Source organism: Aphelocoma coerulescens, chromosome 12 (genome assembly GCF_041296385.1).
Source record: "Aphelocoma coerulescens isolate FSJ_1873_10779 chromosome 12, UR_Acoe_1.0, whole genome shotgun sequence".
Lineage (NCBI taxonomy): Eukaryota > Metazoa > Chordata > Aves > Passeriformes > Corvidae > Aphelocoma > Aphelocoma coerulescens.
This window is the reverse complement of record NC_091026.1, coordinates 17,745,239-17,766,282: the sequence shown is the minus strand read 5'-3', so window position 1 is coordinate 17,766,282 and position 21,044 is coordinate 17,745,239. Positions and strand designations below refer to the sequence as shown.

The window sequence follows — 21,044 nt, the reverse complement described above, 5'->3', positions numbered from 1 at the left end:
AATGTGTTTGCAACTGAGGCATCAGAATTTGAGATGCTGGAATGCGCCCCTCTCCCCCAACAACAACAATTATTTAATTTAAAAAAAATCTGGGTTTGGTTATAGCTCTCATTTGGGAGAACTTACAGTTTTCATTTTGTCAGACAAGCCAACTTGAGACTTTAGCTGTGTCACATTATCTCTTTGTGGGACTTCCCCAACTGGACAACAGATCCTGCTTCCACTAAAGCTGGTGCAAGTGTTGCCAAGAGCATTGGGTTCAGCTTGTAGGCTGATGTTTATACCTTTTAAAATTCTCCTTCATAGGCAAGTTGGCTCCTCCTGCCCTTGAAGTTCTCTGAGCAAAAGAAAGGTCCAGTTATTTTACCTTGCACATGTACCATGGGATGGGCAGAGCTGCATTTTCTACCTTTTTGAAGGTTATTTGTTGCCAGACTGATCTGACTTGCCCTGACTACACCCAAAACAAGGAAACGTGGAAAGCGGCAACCACCATTTTGCCAAGAAAGGGTTTTGCCTCAAGCTGCAATATGAGGGTACTCACAGGGCTGCGCTTCTGCTTGGGCTTATTTGGAACAAAGTCAGAGAATCATAAAACCAGGCTGTAAATCCAATGTACATTTCTCTTTATGTCCACCAACTTTTTGGGGCAGTACTTAGTGTGTATCTATCTTTTCATGTCTGATGTAAAAGGTAGAATAACAGCTGAGTACCCACATGGGCTTTGCACCAAAGCAGGAGTGCCAAGTGGGCCAGGAACCCGCTGTGCAGCCTGGTGATGTGCTCTGCAAAGCCTCATAAACCAGTGACTAAAGCGGAAAGGACTCCAAGGCCTGGCTCCTGGGACATTGGAGGTGTGGCATTACAGTAGCTTGGAAAACATTCTGACTTTATAACAAGTAACACCTATAATTACAGAGGCGTCATCACCTTCATAATTTTTTTTTTTTTTTTTTTTAGCTAACAAGCTGTAGTTGTAGCCTTTGTACATCCCTGCCAAAATCTGCCAAGCATTTGCTCTTGGGATGGTTCTGCTGGTGATGGGAATATCAAGCATCTTTCTCCAGGCACTTATAAAACAATACAGCAGTAAACAATTCAAGTACAATTAGCAGCTACATCGGCGGAGGGGGAGGGAGCAGTCCCACCGCTGGTATTGTCTGTGGAATTAATCATGTTTTACGGAGTTGATATACTGGTTTGGATGTGTGAAGTTAAAAACAGGAGAGGAAGAAGTAGCCAATAAGCGTTTATTCGAGAACAAAATGTAAAACAAGTATTTTTTTTTTTAGCGGTACGGGGGTGAGTGTTTAAAAAATGCTCTTTTTACAGGTTTAGCTCTTTTTTCTTCCTTCTGAAGAAACAGATGAACTAAAAAATATAACAAGACACGCTGAAAATTATGTTTGCTTTCAAAGCTGGTGGTCCCGCCGGTCACACAAACGCCGGTGTCTCCTGCGGTATCTGGGGCGGAAGAGCGGGATGCTGAACGCTCCGCTCCCGGCTGTCGTCCGTTCCCGGCCCCACAGCGCCCGGCGGCGGCCCCGAGCGCTCCCCGCCGGCCCGAGCGCACCGCTCCGGCGGCGGCGCGAGCATCACCTCCGCAAATATTTATTTGCAGCGATTTTCCGCTCTTAATTATTTAAAACATAATGAATTAGGCATAAGTACCTCGCTATTAGGGTAATTCCAGGTGTTAATTGCTGCCGGAGCGGCTCCCGCCGTTCCGCCGGGAGGTGGCGCCGCGGGCCCGGCGCTGCTGCCGGAGCCGGGCGGGGGACGGGGACTGGGGACCGGGACCGATACTAGGGGAGAGGTTGGGCCCGGCGCGGGGCTCCCGCGGGCGCGGTTCGCCCCGCGGTATCGCTCCTGGCAGTGTGTGTAACCATCAGCCCCGGCCCCCGGTCCGTCCTGAGGGCAGCCGCACGCGATCGCCCAAAAAACAAAGGGAGGGAAGAAAGCCGGGCGGGTCAAGGAAAGAGTTTTTTCCCCGAACAAGTCGCTCGCTCGGTAACTTCGCGGCGCCGCAGCGCCGGGCAGGACGCGCTCCATCCCTGCGGGACGACCGATGACCGACCCCCGTTCCCCTCCGGCGGCGCGGTGCTGCCGGCAGCGGGCCGCGGTCCGGGGCAGGGCAGGGCAAGGGGCTGCCCGGCGGGGCCCACTCCCCTTCCCTGCTCCGGCCGCCGTCAGGGGAACCCCCGCACCGCCGGAGGCTCCAGCTCCGCGCTAAGGCCGTCGGTGCTGTTAAAATTCGCGGTGCTCGAGTGCCGGAGCCGCAGGGCTGTGGCAGCCGCGTGGTCCCGACTCTGCCCCCTCTCGCCCTCTCCCCGCGGGCGCTGCCACCCCTCTCCGCGGGAGCCCCGACGGCGCGGCCGGGAGCGCTGCCGCTCCGCGCACCCACCGAGATGCGGACCCACCCCCGCGGAGCGGCTCCGCACTCAGCCCGGCCCTTGGGCCGGTCAGTCCCGCTCAGCGGCCGGTGCGCGCCGCTGCGCACCCGCGCAGTGTGTCTAAGCGGTGTTTGCGCCCACAGCGAGCGCTGCGGGGGGAAGGCGGGCAGCGCCCGTCTCGCCGCTCCGCGCAGGTAAGGCGGCTCCGCGGGTATCCGCGGAAGGCACTCCGGGGTCCCCCCGCGCCCCCCAAGCTCCGCTGGCCTGATACCCCTCCACCTCCCGCGCGGCTGTGAAAAAGTTGGTAGGGGTACGCAGCGCTGCGCCCCCGCCGACAGGGCGGCCCCGGCCCGCGCGCTGAGCTGTCCTTCGGGGCGCGGAGGGGTGCGCAGTGATGCGCAGCGCTGCGCCCCGTGCTCCACCGCCACTTTCGCTTCCCCGCGGGGCCGCCCCGCCTCCCCCGGCCCGGCCCCCCCCCCGCCCCCCCCGGCCGTCCTCCGCGGAGCTCCGCGGCGGCGGGGCTCTCGCCCTTCACCCCCTGCGCGCTTCATCCCCCGCTTCTATTATTTTTTTTTTATTATTATTATTTTTCCCTTGCGCCGAGCCTTGTTTACCCAGCAGGTGGATGTGACGTCAGAGACTGACAACAGCAAAAAATAACAACATCTCCCTCCGCGGGGGTGTCGCGGGCCGCCCCCGGCCCGCCCGCGCGGGGTTGCGCGGGGCGGGGAGGGGGCGCGGGGCGGCGCGGGGCGGGGGCGCGGCGGGGCGGCGTGCGGGGCCCGCGGGCGCGGCGCCGGGCGGAGGGCTCTATTGTTATTTACCGAGCGGCGGAGCACGCCGCCGCGCCGCCCGGGCTCGGCGTGCCGGAGGGACGGGAGGGAGGGACGGGACGGAGGCAGCCCCGCGCCGCTCCGCGCCGCCGCCCGCCCGCGTCGCGGCCGCGCCGTGCTGGGCAGCGGCAGGGCCGAGTCCTGCGGGTGAGTCCGGCGCCCCCCGACACTTTCCCCGCTCCTCCGGGGCTGTTGCACTTTTCCCCCCGCCGGCCCCACGTGCCCGGCCGCCCCTCCCCGACCGCCGCCGCGGTACCGGGGGGTGGGGGGGGGATGTGGGGCGGCGGTGCGCGGATGCGGAGCCCTCTCCCCGGACTGTGGGGCCGCCCGCACCCCCTCCCCGCCCACTTTAGAAACTTCCCCCCCGCCCCGCGCTGCGCGCACCCCCTGCCGTGGTGGGATACGACGCGTCCCGCCTCCCTCCCATCCCCCTCGCGCTTTCCGCGTGTTTTCCGCCGGGTCCCTCCGCGCCGCCGCCCAAGGGGCGCGTACGCCCCAACTTCGGCACTCGGGGCAAGAAGTTGCGGTGGGGCCGCGCCCCCCCTCCCCCCCAGCTCCGTGCCCGGCTGCTCGTTCCCCCTTCCCCGGGCACCTGTTGAGGCTTTACGCCCGCGTAGCCCTTTCCGCAGGCGCGGAGCTCCACGCCGCGCATCCGCCCCCACCGCGGGTCCCTGGGACGCGTTGCGCCCATCCCCCCCCTTTTCTTTTTTTTTTTTTTTTTGAAACGAAGTGTTTGAATAAACACCCGTGCCTTCCCAGCTCAGCCCGGCGCAACTTCTCGCTGCGCGGGTGCGGACCGCGCATCCTTCACGCGCGTGTGTGTACGCACGTCTCCCTCCCGCGCAGCCCCGCGGTGCGGAGCCTCGGGACGGAGCCGTGGCTCGCTGCGCGCCGCGGAGCCGCCGCCGGTGCCCGGTAAGTAGGGCCGCCCCGCGCACCTGCCGGCCCGCGCAGCGCCGGGCGGCCGCGTCCCCGGGCAGCGGAGGGGTGCGCGCTGCAGGCGGCCGAGCGGCTTGTCCGCGCCTCCCTCCTCCCCACCCCCGCCCCGCGGTTTCTGGCTTTCATTCTTTCCTGAAAAAAAAAAAAAAACCCAAAACCAAAAACAACCCAACCTAGGGAGCGGGGCGCCGGCAGCTGCGCGGGCAGGGCTCCGCGGGGCGCAGCGCAGCCCCCTCCCCACCGCCCGGCAACTATTAATGACCGGGCGGCCCCGGCGCGGAGAGCATCGCCGGGCGGGCTGCGGAGCGCCGCGCTTTTAGCGAGTCTTCTGCTGCCACTTCGCTGTAATGATTTTAATTGCGTGTTTTTGCTTTGAGCGAACCAAGCCGAGCGAGATTACTTTTTTTGTTTTTCTTTTTTTTCCCGTCCTTCCCCCCCCGGCTCCCCCCAAGGCTGGCAGCGGCGGCAGCGCGCAGCCTTCCCGTCCCTACCCGAGGTATCTGCCGTCTGCGAGCGCTCTCAGAGCCGCTTCTATAGAGAAGCTGGAGCCCAACTTCTGTGCTCAGAAGTTTAAGGTTTCATTTTTAGCAACTGTTCTCGGAGTGAGTAATGGATGTATACTGCTCGTAGCGTGTCGTCTACACCATACAGTCTGCTGATTTCTAGGGTGCTGGATGGTTCTAAATATTAAAACAGTTCTCTAAACTGCGTTTTCTTTCTATACAGTTTTTCTAAACTTGGATTTTACCTGATTTGATCAAATGTTGAGGTCACTAGTGACAGCTGCTTAATTAGACAAAGTTGCAAGCATGTCATCGAAGAAACTTTTTTACTTGTGCTGTTAATCCATGGCTTGCTTTAATATTTTGGAAAACAGGCGTTTTGCTCGGCTTAGTATTATTTTTACAGTTACTGCTGAGAAGCTCTTACTTTTTGTAAGTTTCAGAGAGCCTGAAATAACTCAAGTTCCCAGAGAAGTGAGTGTGGGCAAGGAGGTACCGTGCATCTCTGCAGCTAGAGCTAGATTTGGGGGAAGATAGGGAAATCGGGGCTACTCGTTTCAGCTTCTCTCCTCTGAAGATTTTCCCCTGCACATTTTATTTGAACTATCTCCCATCCATATTGAATGGACCAGGGCACTGGGGGAGGAAGCTCTTCACTAGTTACCATTCAAAAGGTGTCGGCTAAAATCTCATTGCAAAAAGGTATTGTAGCTTTAACATCTTGCATTGGCAGCATTCTTCCCCCTTAGTCTTTGGATTAGTCATTGTATGAGAGACAGGAAAAAAAAAATCACTTTTTTTTTTTTTTTCTGGAAAAAGTAAAGTAAACAGCCTCCAACAAGTGAACCTTGACAACCCAGATTAAGGAAGGCAGGAGAGATCAAACAAAGCTGCTGCTGGGCTGTTGTCAGGAGCTGCCTCACTGAAAGCTCTGGACTATTCGATCAGGCAGCAAGGCTATATGTTCACTTATGCAGAAATGGACCATTACAAATGCTGATCTTTGTTGTGAAACCAAAGGATAACTCTGAGAAAAATAACGACTATTTCAAACAAGGCTTTCTGTCGCTTATGATTTTGATTGCAAAGTTAGTTTTTTGTGCACGGGCTGGGGTTTGGGTTTGGTGTTTGGTTTTTTTTTAAAGTGGTGATGGTTTGAAGTGCATTTATATACTTTGAGAGGGACTTAGGATTTGATTTTATTTACGCTCTCTAGAGATACAGAAAAGGCGGCATTACAGCTGTGTAATGCAGAAAAATGTAAAAGTTCTGTGGAATTCAACTTTTATTTCTGGATCGCTGAATTGTAAGGAAACGTGGATTTCTTTTTCTCTGTGTGTAAGTTCTGTGTTGGTGTATAATAGAGGTGTTTGGTAGTGATTAAGCACTGTATGTTGGATAACTGCATTCCTAGAGTTTGGAAAACTTGTTATATCTTTCCTTCAGACATGTTGCCAAGCGGTCAGGATGGACCTTGGTTTTGATACGCCGGGATTTTTACAAGACTGTGTAATGTGCCTTCGTGGCTGTATCAGAGAGACTGTTACTGTGTAGTTTTTTTGTGGAAATACCAGTAAAGACTATTAATAGACACTTGATTTTTCTTCAATAAACAGTTAGGATTTAAGTACTAATCAAACTGAACCAGGAGAGTGAGGTTAGTTTTGTTGTGTGACAGTTTCATGTTTGTATTCAAACACTTGATTGCAAACTTTACAAATGTGTGGCTTTCATTTCTTTAGAGTATTCTAAAGCAATGGAAATATCTATTAAAAAAAGAAAAATCCAAGTAAGAGGCTGTTACCCTAATGTATATTAATCAGGAGGCAGACCAAGTGCACATCTGCTGAAGAATTAAGAAATCCTAAATCTTCTATATGCATTTTTTTAATTAGCTGTGCAGATCACACAATAGGTACTTTATATTTTCTCTAAGGTTTCATAACTGTCCTGCATAACTTATTCTAAAGCCTGTAGATTTTTATGGTATATATTTTAATTAGACAATAAAAAGTATGTGCATTAAACATGCACATGTATGCTATTAAGCCATTTTGTGTAATGTGTAATTTTTTTTAACATCTATAAACATTTTCTGCTTAAATCAGTTCCACCAATAACTGTGACACTGCTGGGTTTTGCCCCAGTAGGAGAAGGAGCAGGGAAGTTGAGCAGCGAATTATGCATCGGACATTAGTGTGCAGAATACGCTGCAATATGTGTTTCTCATGGAGTGGATCACCTTTTTTAAGGGCTAAAATTTGCATTATCATCCTTGATGTGATATACTGTAAACATTTGTAGCTCCTGAATTACTCCTGTTTCATAGCACTGTAAAAATTAGGAAAAATGCTGGTAGTAAAAAGGCAATTTTATGGAATGTATCTTAGTGTTTAGTATTCGTACCTCTTGTGGTCATTTATATTGAGTGATTGAACTGGATAATACAATTCCTTATGTGAAATTTCTCTTGAGCATGTATTTGTATATCAAATGAAATAACATATGCACACACATATGTAGGATATGTATGTAAAATACAGTTATTTCTGCAAGGCTGTCCAGTTATTTATGGGGCATAATGATACTTCTGTCATCTTAAATTTTCTCCGAGAAGCTTTAATAAATTTAAATAGATTATATGCTGTCAGAAAATAGTATAAATTTTGTTTACGATTCACTTGCTTTAAGGTACTTATACTAAAGAAGCTCATTTAACCCCAAGACTGAGGAGCATTAAGTGGTGAGAGGAGTCTGCTGAAGAGCTGCTGCTGCCCTTTGCTCTTGTGATAATCTTAAATTACTACAATTTAATTGCAACTTCAAGGCGCTGAGCTGAAATATTTTCACGCAGCTGAGCCAGGGCTGGAGAAGGCTCGGTGAGGTTTTTGCAGGTAGCTGGGTGTCTCTTGGAGGCGCAGCATTTGTTCAGGCCTCTTCTGCCCTTTGCAGCACATCCAGCATCGTGTGTGCATGGACAGGGCACCTGGGAGGGAGCTTTCCCGGGGGCTCCCACTGCGGGGGGAGCGGGATCAGGCCCTGCAGGGCTGGGGTGTACAAGGGTTTTGTTTGTTGTCTGTATTTAAGCTGAATTAAATAGCACACTTTAATTATTCCTCAGATGAGCCTTGCTGTCAGGTTGCTTCCCGGAGCTTTTCCCTGCGAGCCTCTGCTGGAGAAGCAGGTGGGAAGGGGCTGGCAGCTGGAGGGGAAGCCCAGGGGATGGTCAGCAGTGTGGGGACACAGTGGCACCCTGCTCTGAACGGATGGCCCTAGGGTGTGGCGTGGTCCCCAGGGGTGAGCTCGGGGTGCAGTTGGCTGCCCTGGGCCTGATCCAGAGCGTGCTGGCATCGACTGGGGCTTCAGCTGATGTTGCTGCCTTTGGCTTTTGGTCTGTGCCACTAATTCATATCACTGAAACTTTTTCTCCCCCTCCCTCCACGTATAGTAGCGTGTTTTCACACCCGGTGAGCGCTTCAGCAGAGATGTGATGTGCAGGAGAAGCCAGAAAGCATTTGCTAGGTGGAATTTAGAGACGTTGTGCACTAGAGATCAGCAGCGTCTTTGCAACTGTTCTTAGAGGTCCTGGCAAGCAAACTTTATTCCAGTGCTTCAAAAGGTATGGCCAGGCTGGGAGCCCTTAACGTCGTGCCACCGAGGATGTGCGTCAGCGCCCGGCCGTGCTGAGGCACAGCGGTGTTTAAATCGTGAGTCTGATTGTTTTTCTGTTGGCCAGATCCTTGTGAAATGTCTCGTTGCAAGAAGAAACGAAGAAGATCTTGTGGTTGCTAGAAGTGGTTGGTTTTGCGCTGACAGAAGCGCTGCTCGCAGCCTGCTCACTGCGCCGTTCGATTCCCGCAGCTCGCTGTGCTGGGAATTGCAGCTCCTGCAGGTAACAAGGTGATGCCAGTGTAGAGAGAGGGGGAAAAAAAAATAGCGTGGAATAAATCATGCTGTCGTTAGAGGAGAAACTTAATTGTGGGATCTTTGTAGTCTTTTACTTTAAAAAGATAAATTTTGTGCTGTAGAGGAATCAGTTGTAGTGTTTTAAGGAGATCAGATATTTGTTGGTTGGGATTTCTGGAGTGGTTTAACACGTGCTCTTTTTCCTTACTCCAGCATTGGAGCTCCCAAGTTAGAGAAGCTGCTGGCTCTGTTCGCGTGCAGCCTTCTCTGCAAATGCGCTCTAGGGTTTTGTCTTTCTGTTCTCCTGGCACGGGTCTCTTCCATGCATGCAAGTGAGCAGGCTTATGTCTAATGGCTGTTTGGATGTGGCAAGTATCCAGAATAATCCTGATGACTTTTTGTTCCGTGTCATTCTGCAAACGAAGACGGGATTCTATGGAAAATGGGCAAAGAGAAGTGCATGGGCAAAATCAGTTTCTCCCCAGGAAGCATCTGGTACCTGAGGAGGACTAAATAATTTTTCTCTTCTCGTTGACCCTCCTGGTGCTGTTTTTAAAACATCTCCATTTTAGTGCCTTGAAATTGCAATTAAGTTGTAGTAATTTAAGATTATTGCAAGAGTGCAAAGGGCAGTAGAAGCTCTTTAGAAGTCTCATCTCAACACTTAATGCTCCTCAGTCAGGGGGTTAAATGAGTTTCCTCAATGTGAGTACTTAAAGTAACTAAATCGTAAACAAAATTTATACTATATTCTGACAACTAATAATCTATTTAAATTACATTAAAGTATGTGTGTGAAAATTTAATTAAAGGCAGAAATACTGTCAAGCCCTGTAAATATCTTGACAGATCTACTGAAATGGAACCCATATCGTAAAATATTTACATAGATCTGATAGGCTACAGTGTTTCTGGGAGTGCTATTCTGAAACTAATTGTGGGCTTTTTTCCCTTCCAGTTTCCTGTTCAGTTGCAATGGTCTCGGAAAGCAACACAAATAAATGCCCAGAATGTTTTATTCGGATGATTCTCCAGTGTATTGTTTACTGCTAATGGCGCTGTCTGTACAATGCTTGTCACTGGTGTGTTTTTATTAGGAGAACCTGTTTCCTCACTAAGTTAGTTTAATTCAGATGCACACAGAAAACCAGGGCTCTGCAGTGTTTGCGGTGAGTCTGCGCTGGACAGGCGGTCTGTAAGTCAGCTTTCTCCTGGGTCTGTGTCCCAGAGCACGGTGCTGCAGCATCTCCTGCACTGCTGTGACTCTCAGCTGAATTGATTTTTCAGGTAGAAAGAGCTTCCAGCCTTTTTTTTGCAAGTGTTTGAACTCTGTATGGAAGTGTTTCCCAAAGTGCACTTGGGGCGCCGCACCCTCTTGCTGGTGCACCTGCAGGCATCTCTGTTGTGCTATGTGGTCCAGGCTGTTATTAAGATGAGGAATGTTTTGCCCCAGGTAAAACTGGGTTTGTGTAAAACTTCAGCGAAACTTTGGTCCTTCTTAAAACCCACTGGCTGGAATTCTGCAGGTGGTTTTGCTGGGAAGGTGCAGCGTGAGCTGTGCTTTCTCCTCACCCCATCATGGCTTGGAGCAAACTCCTAGTTTTTCTTGGCTGTGTACACCCTGAAGCTGCAGGGTTACAGGAGGAGGATGAGGATTTGGGCATGGAGAGAGGGATGCGATGGGAGCGTGGTGCTGGGGAGCCCAGGCCAGGTGCTGGGCACTGAGCGCTGACAGCCCAACAGAAGGTGGCACAGTGCGGCAGGTTGGCTGCAGCCTCCAATGGCATCGTTAGCTTTCCCCTCTTCGCCAGACATTTCCTTTCATGTTGGATCCAAGTTTTAGCTGTACTTCCCGATCAGTCTTGTCATCTTGTTGCTAACAATTAGGGTCAAGTGTCTTTCCTTGGGCTCTCCGCAGTCTCCGTGTTGGTGTCCCTCCCCCAGCTCCCTGGCTAAGCTGTTTGTTCATTAATTAGTGGATGGGGCATATTAACACATCAGTAAACCGGAGTAGTCAGACTTCCCAAGGCATCTCGGGAAGCCCTCTCCGGTTTTATGTGACCGGACATGCACTATTGCTGATTTAGATAGCGGAGCTGATGATGCCAAAGTGTTGTTAAGAGAGAGATAAATAGAGAGAGCCCAGCAGTAAGCAGAATGTCATGTCTCTATTAAAAAGCTTGTGATAAAGGAAGATAAAATGGTGAGGGGGGATTGCTGGAGTGTTCAGAGCAGCCACTAAACATCTGATCACAAAAATCGATGCTGAATTCCCTTTCCTGCACAACATTTGCCTGCAGAATTCTGTCTGAGCCTGGGTCTGGTTGCAGCGAGCGGTGGAGCCCTGAAAGGACTTTTGTTCTTGCCAGAACGACGGCCGGTGGTTCTCAGGGATTCAGGAGCTGTCTGAGCTGGGATTCAAACATCCCTCCCCGGTTCCTTTTGAAGTGGTGTTCCCGGGATGCTGATGAAGTTGTTCCAGGCTCATGCTGGGGCTTGTTGCTCTGTGCTGCCTTGTACCTTGATTTCCTGGGTGCTCTGGCCACCTGCCTTTCTGTCAGTCTGGAAGTCAGGCCTTGGCAGAATACTACACTGAGGCAGATTTTTGTCTATTGGAGTTTTTCTCGGCTGGGTGCAGGGGCTGCTCTGCAGAATTGAAAAATGGAACTGATTCTAAAGAAATGAGTGGTCGCAGCAGACAGGAGAGGAGTGGGGTTAATTCTCCCAGTGCACTAAAATGTTAAATCATCACAGCCTTGTTTGCTGAAAGGATGTTGATCATTCCATTAAGGAGGATTAAGTAATTAACTGGTATTTCTTTAGGAACCCATGTCAGTTTTAAAAAGCATCTTCCTAGTGTTGCACAGTGAATGTGAAGTGTACGTTTTTCTTCTGCTGGAGAGCTGGGAGATGAGCGTGAGTGAGACACCTCTTCCTAAGAAACTTCTGGGTATATCAAGGGAGCAGAAATAGGGGGGAATTTTTGGCAACTGTGCTGTTCTAATAGATTTTTGATTACAAGGTTTTCTTGCATGGATTTTGTCTGGTGGGCCTGCTGCAAGCCTCACTTCAAGGGTATTCTGTTTGGGATTAAGAAGTTAAAATCTTCTTGAAGTGTTCTTTCGGTGCCTGCATTTTTATTTTTAATAATAGTTTTTATGTTATATTAGTGAGCTCAGTCACAGTGAGTCATGAACTCTGTCTTCCTTGAACTTCATGACGAATCTCTGTTAGCTGGTCAGGCAGCTCGTCCAGCTCAGTTCCCACGTTTTATACTTGCGCTGGAAAGAAAAATTCCACTAAAATCAGTCTTGTAAATCCTCCTTTTCCTACTGTGGCAGAAACCCCCTTGAAAGCAGTGCAGTGCAGGGGGCTGGCTGTGGGGCATCACAGAGTGGCTCACAGCATTGGGTTTGGAGCACACTGAAGCAGGATTTGGCTGGGAAGGGCTGGCAGCCCAGGGTAGGATGTGTCTGGCCAGGGTTTTGACGTTGGCTGGTGCTCAGTCAGGTCAAAAGTGTGTTTTGGGGACAGTGTGTGTGCAGGTAGAGGAGCAGGTGGGCAGAGAACAATGACAATGTTTTTCACGGTTTCATTTCTGAAGGATCAGGTTGAAGCCCCTGGATGAGAGGAGCAGGGGCCTGTGTTAGCCCTTCTGCATCCCGTGCTCCTGAGCTCACTGCCCTTCTTCCAGGGTTTGATCCATTTTTTGCCTCAGCAAATCACAGAATTTGGCATTAACCTCATCAAATCGCTGCTGGTTTTTGTATAATGGTCCCAACTTCTAATACCACAGTTAGTGCTACTGAAACTACACCCAAACTGAAATTTTCTGTGCAAGAGATGAATTCTGCCCGGCAAATAGCATAACCCAGTGGCACCAATTGTGTTAGTATTGATACTTGCTGCTTTCATAACAGCTCTCCTTCTCAAGCAGGGCTCCTTCAGACAGTACCATGCAAACTCTGTTGATCAGTGTACTGTAAATTATTCCTCCCCCTCGGGTGAATTTCATAAATAGTTGTATTTCCATAAGACAGGCAGATTTAGCTTCAGTTACATGGCCTAGGCCCTAAATACCCCTGCTGAAATCATGGGAGCTTCCTTGGATGGACTGAGTTAAAAAAAATTAAAAGAAAATTGGTTTGGCTAGATAATAAAGTCATGTGTGTAACATGTAAGAATCTCTCTGGATGTTTGTGCAGAACATTACAGCTAGTGTCTGCCTTAGCAGATTTAGAAGAGAGATTTTTCTCAGTACGTTTTGCAATAGTAATAATGTCTTAACAGCTTTAGTAATTAATTTTAATCAGAGAGTTGTCAGGGGCCCTATCCTGCTCCCATTGAATTAAATGAGTACTGGGAGAAGGTGGCTCTGAAATAGCTTGTAATAAATTGGTTTTGTTAGTTTTAAATGATATGCCTGTCATGTGTGTTCAGATAATATATGTTAAGGTTTGTAAAGCTCCCGAGCTGTAGGTTTGGAAAAGAGAAAATGTATTTTTCAGTGCTAAATTACTTGATTCCTAAAAGGCTTTGAAAGAGGAATGTCAGAAGTATGCAGCAAAATTACTGTTTGTACAAGTATTTTAAAGTTTTTCTCTGGCTTAACCCATTGGAGTTTTCTGAAGGCCAGTAGTGTGAGGAATGATGGTCTTACTCAGGAAACCTTTCTAATCTAAACCTTTTATTTACAGGATTTAACTGAGAATGGGAGAAACCCATCTTGGTATATTTTAGCTGATGTTGTACCATGTGCATTTGTTCTGATTTTTTTTTTCTTCGCTTCCATAAAAGCAGTATCTGCAGCATTCAAAAATACTATTTCATAAAAGTTAAAATGGAACATTGCCTGTGAATTAAACTAAAATATCTTAAGCCTATCCAGCGTATTCCTGGCATTAAACAGTCAGAGAAGGCTAAATATTTCCTATTTATTTTTCAGATTGGATGGAGTATAGTCTTTCAGGAAAAGGGTCCTCAGCCAGCTGAAGGGGAAATCTGATTTTTCAGCAAGTGCTTTATATTTACTGAGGAATTCTGAGTGTGCAGAAGCGTGTTGCATGGAAATGGAAATTTACTGTCTAGGATTTTTAGGGATTATAATCGATGCCATTAGATAGAGGCATGCTCATAGAGAGGTAAACTAGTAAATCTGAACAAACTGAAAAATAGTAGCTATAGGTGTCTGGCTCTGTTATCAAACTTGCTGCCTAAGCCAGAGTTTATGCAATGTGATAATGCTAATGACCAGCAGAGCCAATGATGCATGACTGGAGGAAATCAGTGGTATAATCGGAGAAAGTTATCAGGTTTTTGTCATTAAATATTACTGATAAATAATACACTTCATTTTGAGTAGATAGGATGTATTTAATTCTGATGTGGAGAGTTTCAATTTAATAAGGGGCATTGCTGAGTAAAATGATAATCTTTTGTAATTTAAAGGGAAAAATAAAAATGCATTTGTTTCAGCATAACCTCCTGGCAGCCACCATCCACTGCTGTTGTCTTCACTGGTGTCTGATAGTGAGGAATATCTTTGCAGCTCTTTGAGGTGGCTGCTTATAGCAGCCTAATATCTAAGTTATTAGTTTGTGAGGAACTAATTACATGAGGCCACAACCAACGGGGTTCTGTTTAGTATAAACTAGGTATCATCTTTCATTTTCTGCTTAAAAATATTGCAGCAAATATAAACTCTATGCTCCATGCAGTGGTTTCCTACAGAACAATCTGCCTGTCCAGGCAGTAACAGGAGGGAAGGGATGAGGACAAAAGATAGAGATAAATTAGATCTTGTTTTGCCACTTATCTTTTAAGTCAGTGGGAGAACAAGGAAGAGAAGTAGAGCTTAAACTGAAGGAAGAGGGATATTAATAGTCTCTATAAAGGACAGTTTGCACCAGGAAAAAAGAAAAAAAATCTGGTTGGCTTTTTTTAGCAAAACAGGCTAACACCCAGAGTAAATCTGTGTCATTAACTAAAGCAGTGCGTGATTTTTAGAGCATCTCTGTTCCTCCTGTGTGCCGGTGCCTGCGGAGGCTTGTCCCTGGGCTGGGGGCAGATGTGGTGCAGCCTCTGCCCTGGGGAGGCTTCTCTTGCCAGCTGCAGAACCTCTGTCTGGGTCAGCCCGTGGCCCTGTTTGAGCAGATACCACCAGTTTAGGCCAACGAGTGGCTTTGTAACAGGGCCAGGATCTTCCCACCACCCCTTGGAGTCGTGCTCGAACGCTGAATCTCAGCTCGAGTTTCCAGATTTAGATGGCACAGTGAGTAAACACAGCGTACTTGCCAGTTCTCACATCCTCTTTTGCAGCGAGTATTGCAGCAAATCCTGCAGGTTTGACTCATCTCTGAAGTTCTTCACTGATTTGAAGCAGATCTTGTCTGCCTTTCTCAAAAGAGCTGGGAATGTGGCCTCAGCTCCTTAGCTCACAGTCCTTCTGGACATGAACACTGTTTGTGTGAGTTGGCCTCTGCAGAAACTTGGGCAGCTCTGAGTAACTTTAGCTGGAGTTATGTGCCTCTATCTATGGGTAAAATTTGGCCTGCAGTTATCCTTTATTGAAAGCTTTATAGAAATACTTTGTTCTTGCTATGCACAAATATTTCTGGTAGGAAGATTTTTTCCCCTTCCATTTCTTTGTGGGTTTTTTTTAGGGTATTTTTTCCTGCTTGATGCCATGAGCACAAAGAAGGAGTGGAAGAAAGTATAATGCTTTGTCAGGTAAAAAGTAATATTCAAGTTTTCAATTGATGTTTCTCATAGGTCCAAAAGGAAAAAAAGTCTGCCTGTATTGGAAGTAGAGTCTATTGTCAGATTTTAGTGAGCCATCCAGGGTAGGGTGGGGATTCTGCGTAACACAAGGGTAAATTGGCAGGGCAGAAAACTTCTCTGAGTAAATAAAACTAGTGTCAGGTACAGCCTCTGTTTGAAGAACAGCACGTCTTGGTGTTTCCATTCATCGGCGTTGAATCACCTCCGCATGTTTCAACCTCTGCCTGGTGGATGCTCTCAGCAGATTGAGGAGGAGGACACATCACTCTGCAGTGCATCACAGTGGTCCACACGTGTGCCGTGACTCAAGTGCGCTCGCAGCTTCATGACATGCATCAAACGAGAGTTGTTTCCTTTGCCTCCTTTGTTTCTTCTCAGATGAAAGCTACTTTCTATTTGACAGTGTGCTTGGTGCTGTATGGAGTGAGGGCTTGGTTCACTTTGCAGTTAAGTAGATTCAGATCTCTCGGCTTGTCCCTGGGTGCTTCCCATTGCATCCCCTGTGCTTCAGCTGACCAGAGGGTGAGACTGCACAGGAAGCTGGACCAGCAGAAAACTAGCCTGAGGAGGAAAAAAGTGTTTTCTGCTAGTTGAACATCCTCATTGGATTCTGGAGGTCAGAGGAGGGTCTGAAGGGGTCAGGGCCACCCCCTTGGTAAACCTGTGGCCACTTGATTTGGTTTGCTGTAATGTGAGACCTCTGCCAGAGGCTTTGTGTCTGGATGTGCTCTTCTCCGTCTGGGCAGAGGATCCTTCCTTGCCCAGCTGCCCTGGGGCATGCTCCCAGCAGTGCCTGCTGGTGGGGCCACCCTGCTAAAGCTGCCAAGTGTGGGATTTCCTTTAATTGTTAATTTGATGCTGATCCCTTAGTGCCAGGTACTGAAGTTGTTACTGTGCACGTCCTGGCATCCTGTCTTCTTTGGGTTTCCTTCTTCCGTGTGAGCCGTGGATGATGAGCTGGTCAAGAGGCTGGGAATTTGTGAAGAGGGCACTGAGATACCCAGGTTACTGGCTGCTGTTCTTCTTGTTCTTCAGATAATAACTTATGTGTCTGATAAGCAAGGGCAGCTGCACATAAAACTCAGATAAAGCTGTGCCCAGCCTGCCGTCCGCCTGTGGAGTCAGAGAATGAAGCTGGTAAGGAGAGAGGGGGCCAGAGCTTAGCAACAGGTTCACCCCAAAAAGGGTCTGTCCCATACCCTGGGTGTGCTGGGTGCCTGTGGTGTGGAGGTGTCTGGGGAGCGTGGGGTGGCTGTGGTAGCTCCGGTGCAGGGACAGCCACAGCTAGCATCACCGGCGGGGCTGCTGGTGAGTCCAGGTGTTGGCATGGACCAGCATTAACTCAGGCTTCTAGTGGGGGTTTGAGTAAAGCTTTGAATACAGTTTATGCATTTACTGCTTTTGATATGGGTGCAGGTGCACATTAATAGGAAATGAAAGCAGATGAGCCCCGAGGGAGCCTTGCTCGAGCCATGTCAAGCAGGTACAGCCCATGAGTCTTACCACCTTGTGATAACCTGGCATGGTGTTGGCATTGCCATGCCATGGGGATTATGGGGCTGAAGGCGTGCTGCAGTTCGGCAGGGACCTGACCCCTCTACCTGGCTGTGTGCTCAGGGTTGGTTTCCCTCCCCACGTGGAGGCACCTTCTTGCCCCTGAGAGCTTCTCTTCCTTTGCTGTCCCTGTGCACCGGTGCGGGTGGATCAGCAGAGTGTTTTGGGAGGGGTTGGCACCACAGAGCAGCATTGCAGGGTGTCCCTGACTGCCCCCAAGCCTTGCTGTGTGACCAGTGTCTGGTGATGAGGTGAGGTGAGCATTGTCCATGCCCCATCTGCTATACTTCAGAGCCAGAGGATAATTCTGGGGGAGGCTGGAGCGAGGAGAGTCCCCGGTGGTGTGAGGAGAGGCCGGGTGCCCACTGGCCAGGGCTGCACCCACGGGCTTGCACTGTTGTTGGGGTCCTTGGGCACTGGTGGAGACTGGCTGTGGTGTGCCCAGGGAAGTGAGACCCAGACCAGCACCCAGCTGCCTGCCCCAGGGCCTCCCTGGTGTTGCACAAAGTTATTTGCCTTGTGCAGCTGACTTCAGCCTGTCCACTACCCGTTTTTGCATTGCCTTGTTGAGAAATTGGAATGTGCAGTCTGTGAAGTGAGGCATCAAAATGTTAACCATCATTTTTAATTATTACCATTATTTTTGGAAAGGAGTAGCAGCCACAATAAAATATTTAGTAAGAATAAAGTGCTTGTTACCCACCTTTTCTTCCTGCTTGGTTTGTGCCCAACCTGAGGTGCGGATATCCCCGGGGGCCACTGATGTGCAGGTGAGCAGAGCTGTGGTCCTGAACCCCTCCTGTCCTCACCCCCTCTCTTTACAGTGTGTTGAGGCTCCATATTCTGCATGTGCAATTATATAAACTCCTAAATAACGCTCACCTTGTGTTAGGGTTATGTACTGTTCGTTCTTACATGTCAACACCACATCTGATTGCAACCTTAATTGCTGTGTGTGCTCCTATGTTTTTCCCTCTCCTCCTGGACCACAGGGCGGGTTTGTTGAAGGGACAGTCCAAGCCAGTGTCACCAGGGTATGGGCTCTCCCACTTCCCAGGCTGCACACACAGCACTGGAAAAGTGCCCCTCCAAGTCATTACAAATTAAACCTTGCAGACAGATGCAGAGATGAAGCTCTGTGAGGAGATGTGTGACTTGATCCAAGAGTTATGGGATGTGCAAAGATGGAAAGGAAAGCAAACTTCTCATCCAAGACATGAAAGCTGTGGTGCTTGTGCCCCGGGGTACTTCCAGTGCAGCCATCCAAAGGCTGCTGGGATCTCCATCGTCCCACCCGTGTCCCAGACAGGGTCACTGTAGTGCCATAGCCAGGAGCTGGATATGCCATTTTTGTTACCATCAAGGTAAGTGAGGTAAACCCCATTTTTCTCTAGTATGGCAGAACTCTGTTTCTCAGTGAGCTCAATTTAACTCCCATTTTTCAAAGCAATGAGAGTTATTTCATAGACCTAGGATTATTAAAGCTGGAGAAGACCTCTAAGATCATTGAGTCCAACTGTTCATGGTGCCCCATCAATAAATGAAAGGCTTTTTGGAGACCCTGAGCATCCTGTCTGTGCCCCACTGTCCCTGTTAAGGCCTCCATGTGTGCTGCGTGCACTGAATCACATCTGCTACATGAGTGGGAACTGCAGGAGGAGACTGAGACTTCTGAATGGCAGAAACTAGTCTGAGGAGGAGAAATTAATAGAAGACAAATGAAGAATTCTTGCATTCACACAGCTCGTTATTCAGACCCATCATCATGGCAAAGAAATGGGAGGGACCTCTGTCAACAGTTGGGGTGTCCGAGAGCAGCAGTGTAGGATATGTCTTCCAGTGTGAACTGAAAAAAAAAAAAAATTTGGCAGTGGTTGATTACCTCTTGGTTTTAAATAAGTGTAGTATTGAGTGCAAATTAAAAATAACCTTGAAACTGCCCAGATTCATAAAGCTGTACACTGGGATTTTAAAAATTACCTCAATTGGAATCCTGGAAGCATCTGTTACATAATTAATGCACTTAAAAGTATATTCTATTTATGATTAATCCAGCACTGTAGTGTGTGCTAGTTAAATTCCTGGATCCCAGGGTGCAGTGCGAGGAAAGAAATGCAGTTGTAATCTATTTGATGGTTATAGGAAAGGACATTTGCTACAAATAAATACATTTTCCTTAGTCTTTTTATTTGTCAGGGCCAAGCTTATGTCTGTTGTGCTGAGTTTGTTGACTGGTAAATGTTTTGAGATTTATGCTGATAATTTTGTAGATCTACTGGAAAAAATAACTCAAGAATAATTAGGGAGATTGACCATACAGTAATGTACCACATGGGTGACAGCGTTACTGGGTTGATGATCTTGGGTATGGTTTATGCAATTAAAAGTGGTAAGGCTCAGTGCCGCAGAGCTTTTCAAACGCTCTCTGAAATACACAAATGCTTTAGGGGATGCATGTCTCCCCTTGCCAAAGTTACTGGATGCCTTGGGTGTTCTTTCCAGAGAAGTATTCCAAGCTGAGACATCTGGGTGCAAGCGGTGGAATGGGCACAGCAATCACAAGTATGACTTGACAAACCTCAGCCTGCACAGGGTTTTTAATCAGGAAGGTTTTAGGGGCTCTGTAGCCTTATTTTTTTTTGGAGGCTTTGAATTGGCATCCAGCCATGGGGTCCTGGAACAGTTTCTGGCATCACACTTCCCCTGACAGATTTTTCTCTCTGCCCTCAGTTTCTGTTCCCTTTTTTATTCTCACCCTTGATTGGACACTGTCTTGTCAGGTTGGTGCTGACTGAAATCCTTTTCTTCCATCTTACTTTCATTCCTGTTTGTAAAGCCTGCAGGCTGTTCCAATGACCCTCTGTAGCTCTGTTGTATTCCAGAGTGGTGTTCCCATGTTGTGAAGTGCTGTGGGTGGCTGTGGGTCCTGTATTTCCCTGCCTGCCTCGGGCTGGCTGAGCATCCCAGGTGGAGCAGCAAGAGCCGCACAGTGCTGTGGAAGCCTGTTAAAAGCTCCTTTTCCAAATGATTCTTTTTTTAAAAGTGAACAATTGTTGTGTGTATTAGCTCAGGAACCGGATTTGAGATTGAATGTTGAAGGTCCTGTTGCACCTGGGCTGTGCTGTATGGCTGCTGGAATTGTGAAAGGGGTCACCTGTATTGAATCCACACATGCTCTTGGATGTACCTGCCTCCAGCAGCATGGCATGGTGTGGACATTGGCACCTCTACCTGTTGAGCTCTGCCCTAGTGCCCCAGACCTGCATGGAGACAAGGCAGGGATGGGGAGGGGAGAACAGTTGTTTCTCATCTGCCTTTGGTGTCTCCATGCCCAGCTGTGTGGTGTTTCTGTGCCATACCCGCTGTGGGTGCTTGGAGGCATCGCTGCAGAGACGTGAGAGGCGTGTGGCAGCCTGGCTCTGCTCCGCCGTCCTCTCCCCATCACTGACACTGGAAGCAAGTTCCTAATGAACTCAGCTTTCCACTTACTGTTGGTTGTCTTGTTTCTGCACTTCAGGGTCCCTGATGCCCCTTCAAAATGTAATGAGGGAGGAGCAAGCCAGGTTTTGTGGGAGGCGGAGATGCTGAGAACACTCTTACCTGTGGACTCTGCTCTGGGCTCGTCCTCGCCATTAATCCCAATGGAAATGTTTCTTCTGACTTTTCCCACTGTATAATGCAAAGCCTTGTTATCGCTGCAGTATAAAAGTGCACTCAGCATGGGCTTTTCTTTTAGTCCTGAGGAGAGATGGATGTTGAGATACGTGTGCACAGACCGTATTTCGAGCAAATTGGGACAAAAAAAAAATTGATTACTATTGGTAACTTAATTTTCTGCAAACTGAAGAGCCCCAAAGAGAAATCTGCTTCAAAAGCTCTTTGTTTCAGCCTTTTTTGTTTTTTTAACAAAGGCTACGTTCTAGCTGTATTTCAGTGGTCTCTGGTTTCAGCCCCTTTCTTTGATACCGATTTGTGTGAAAGCAGTTGTCAGACAGAAGGAAATGATAAAATCTACGAATTAAGGCAAAGGATGAGAAGGGCAGTGGGTAGCATGAAATGGAGAAGTGTTGGGATCTAACGAGCATTCCTGCGAGCAGATCCCAGTTCCTGTGCTTGTAACGGGCCAGGTTGGTGAT

General features: G+C 48.7%; 1 protein-coding gene across 6 annotated transcripts in view; it reads left to right on the top strand.

Annotated features, from left to right (window-relative positions):
- FOXP1 (forkhead box P1) overlaps window positions 1-21,044 on the top strand; it is a 398,607-nt gene that overhangs the window by 12,419 nt on the left and 365,144 nt on the right. Inside the window, exons 1-3 of one of the 6 annotated variants that reach the window (XM_069027473.1) lie at window positions 7,790-7,852; window positions 8,117-8,287; window positions 8,405-8,560. The exons of 1 other annotated variant lie outside the window; for it this stretch is intronic. The gene's annotated coding sequence lies outside the window, so the exon portion shown is untranslated. Of the gene's footprint in view, window positions 1-3,286; window positions 3,374-3,769; window positions 4,142-4,302; window positions 4,662-7,789; window positions 7,853-8,116; window positions 8,288-8,404; window positions 8,561-21,044 lie in introns of those variants that run through there. 4 more of the 6 variants (XM_069027476.1, XM_069027475.1, XM_069027477.1 and 1 more) reach the window with 4 other exon arrangements.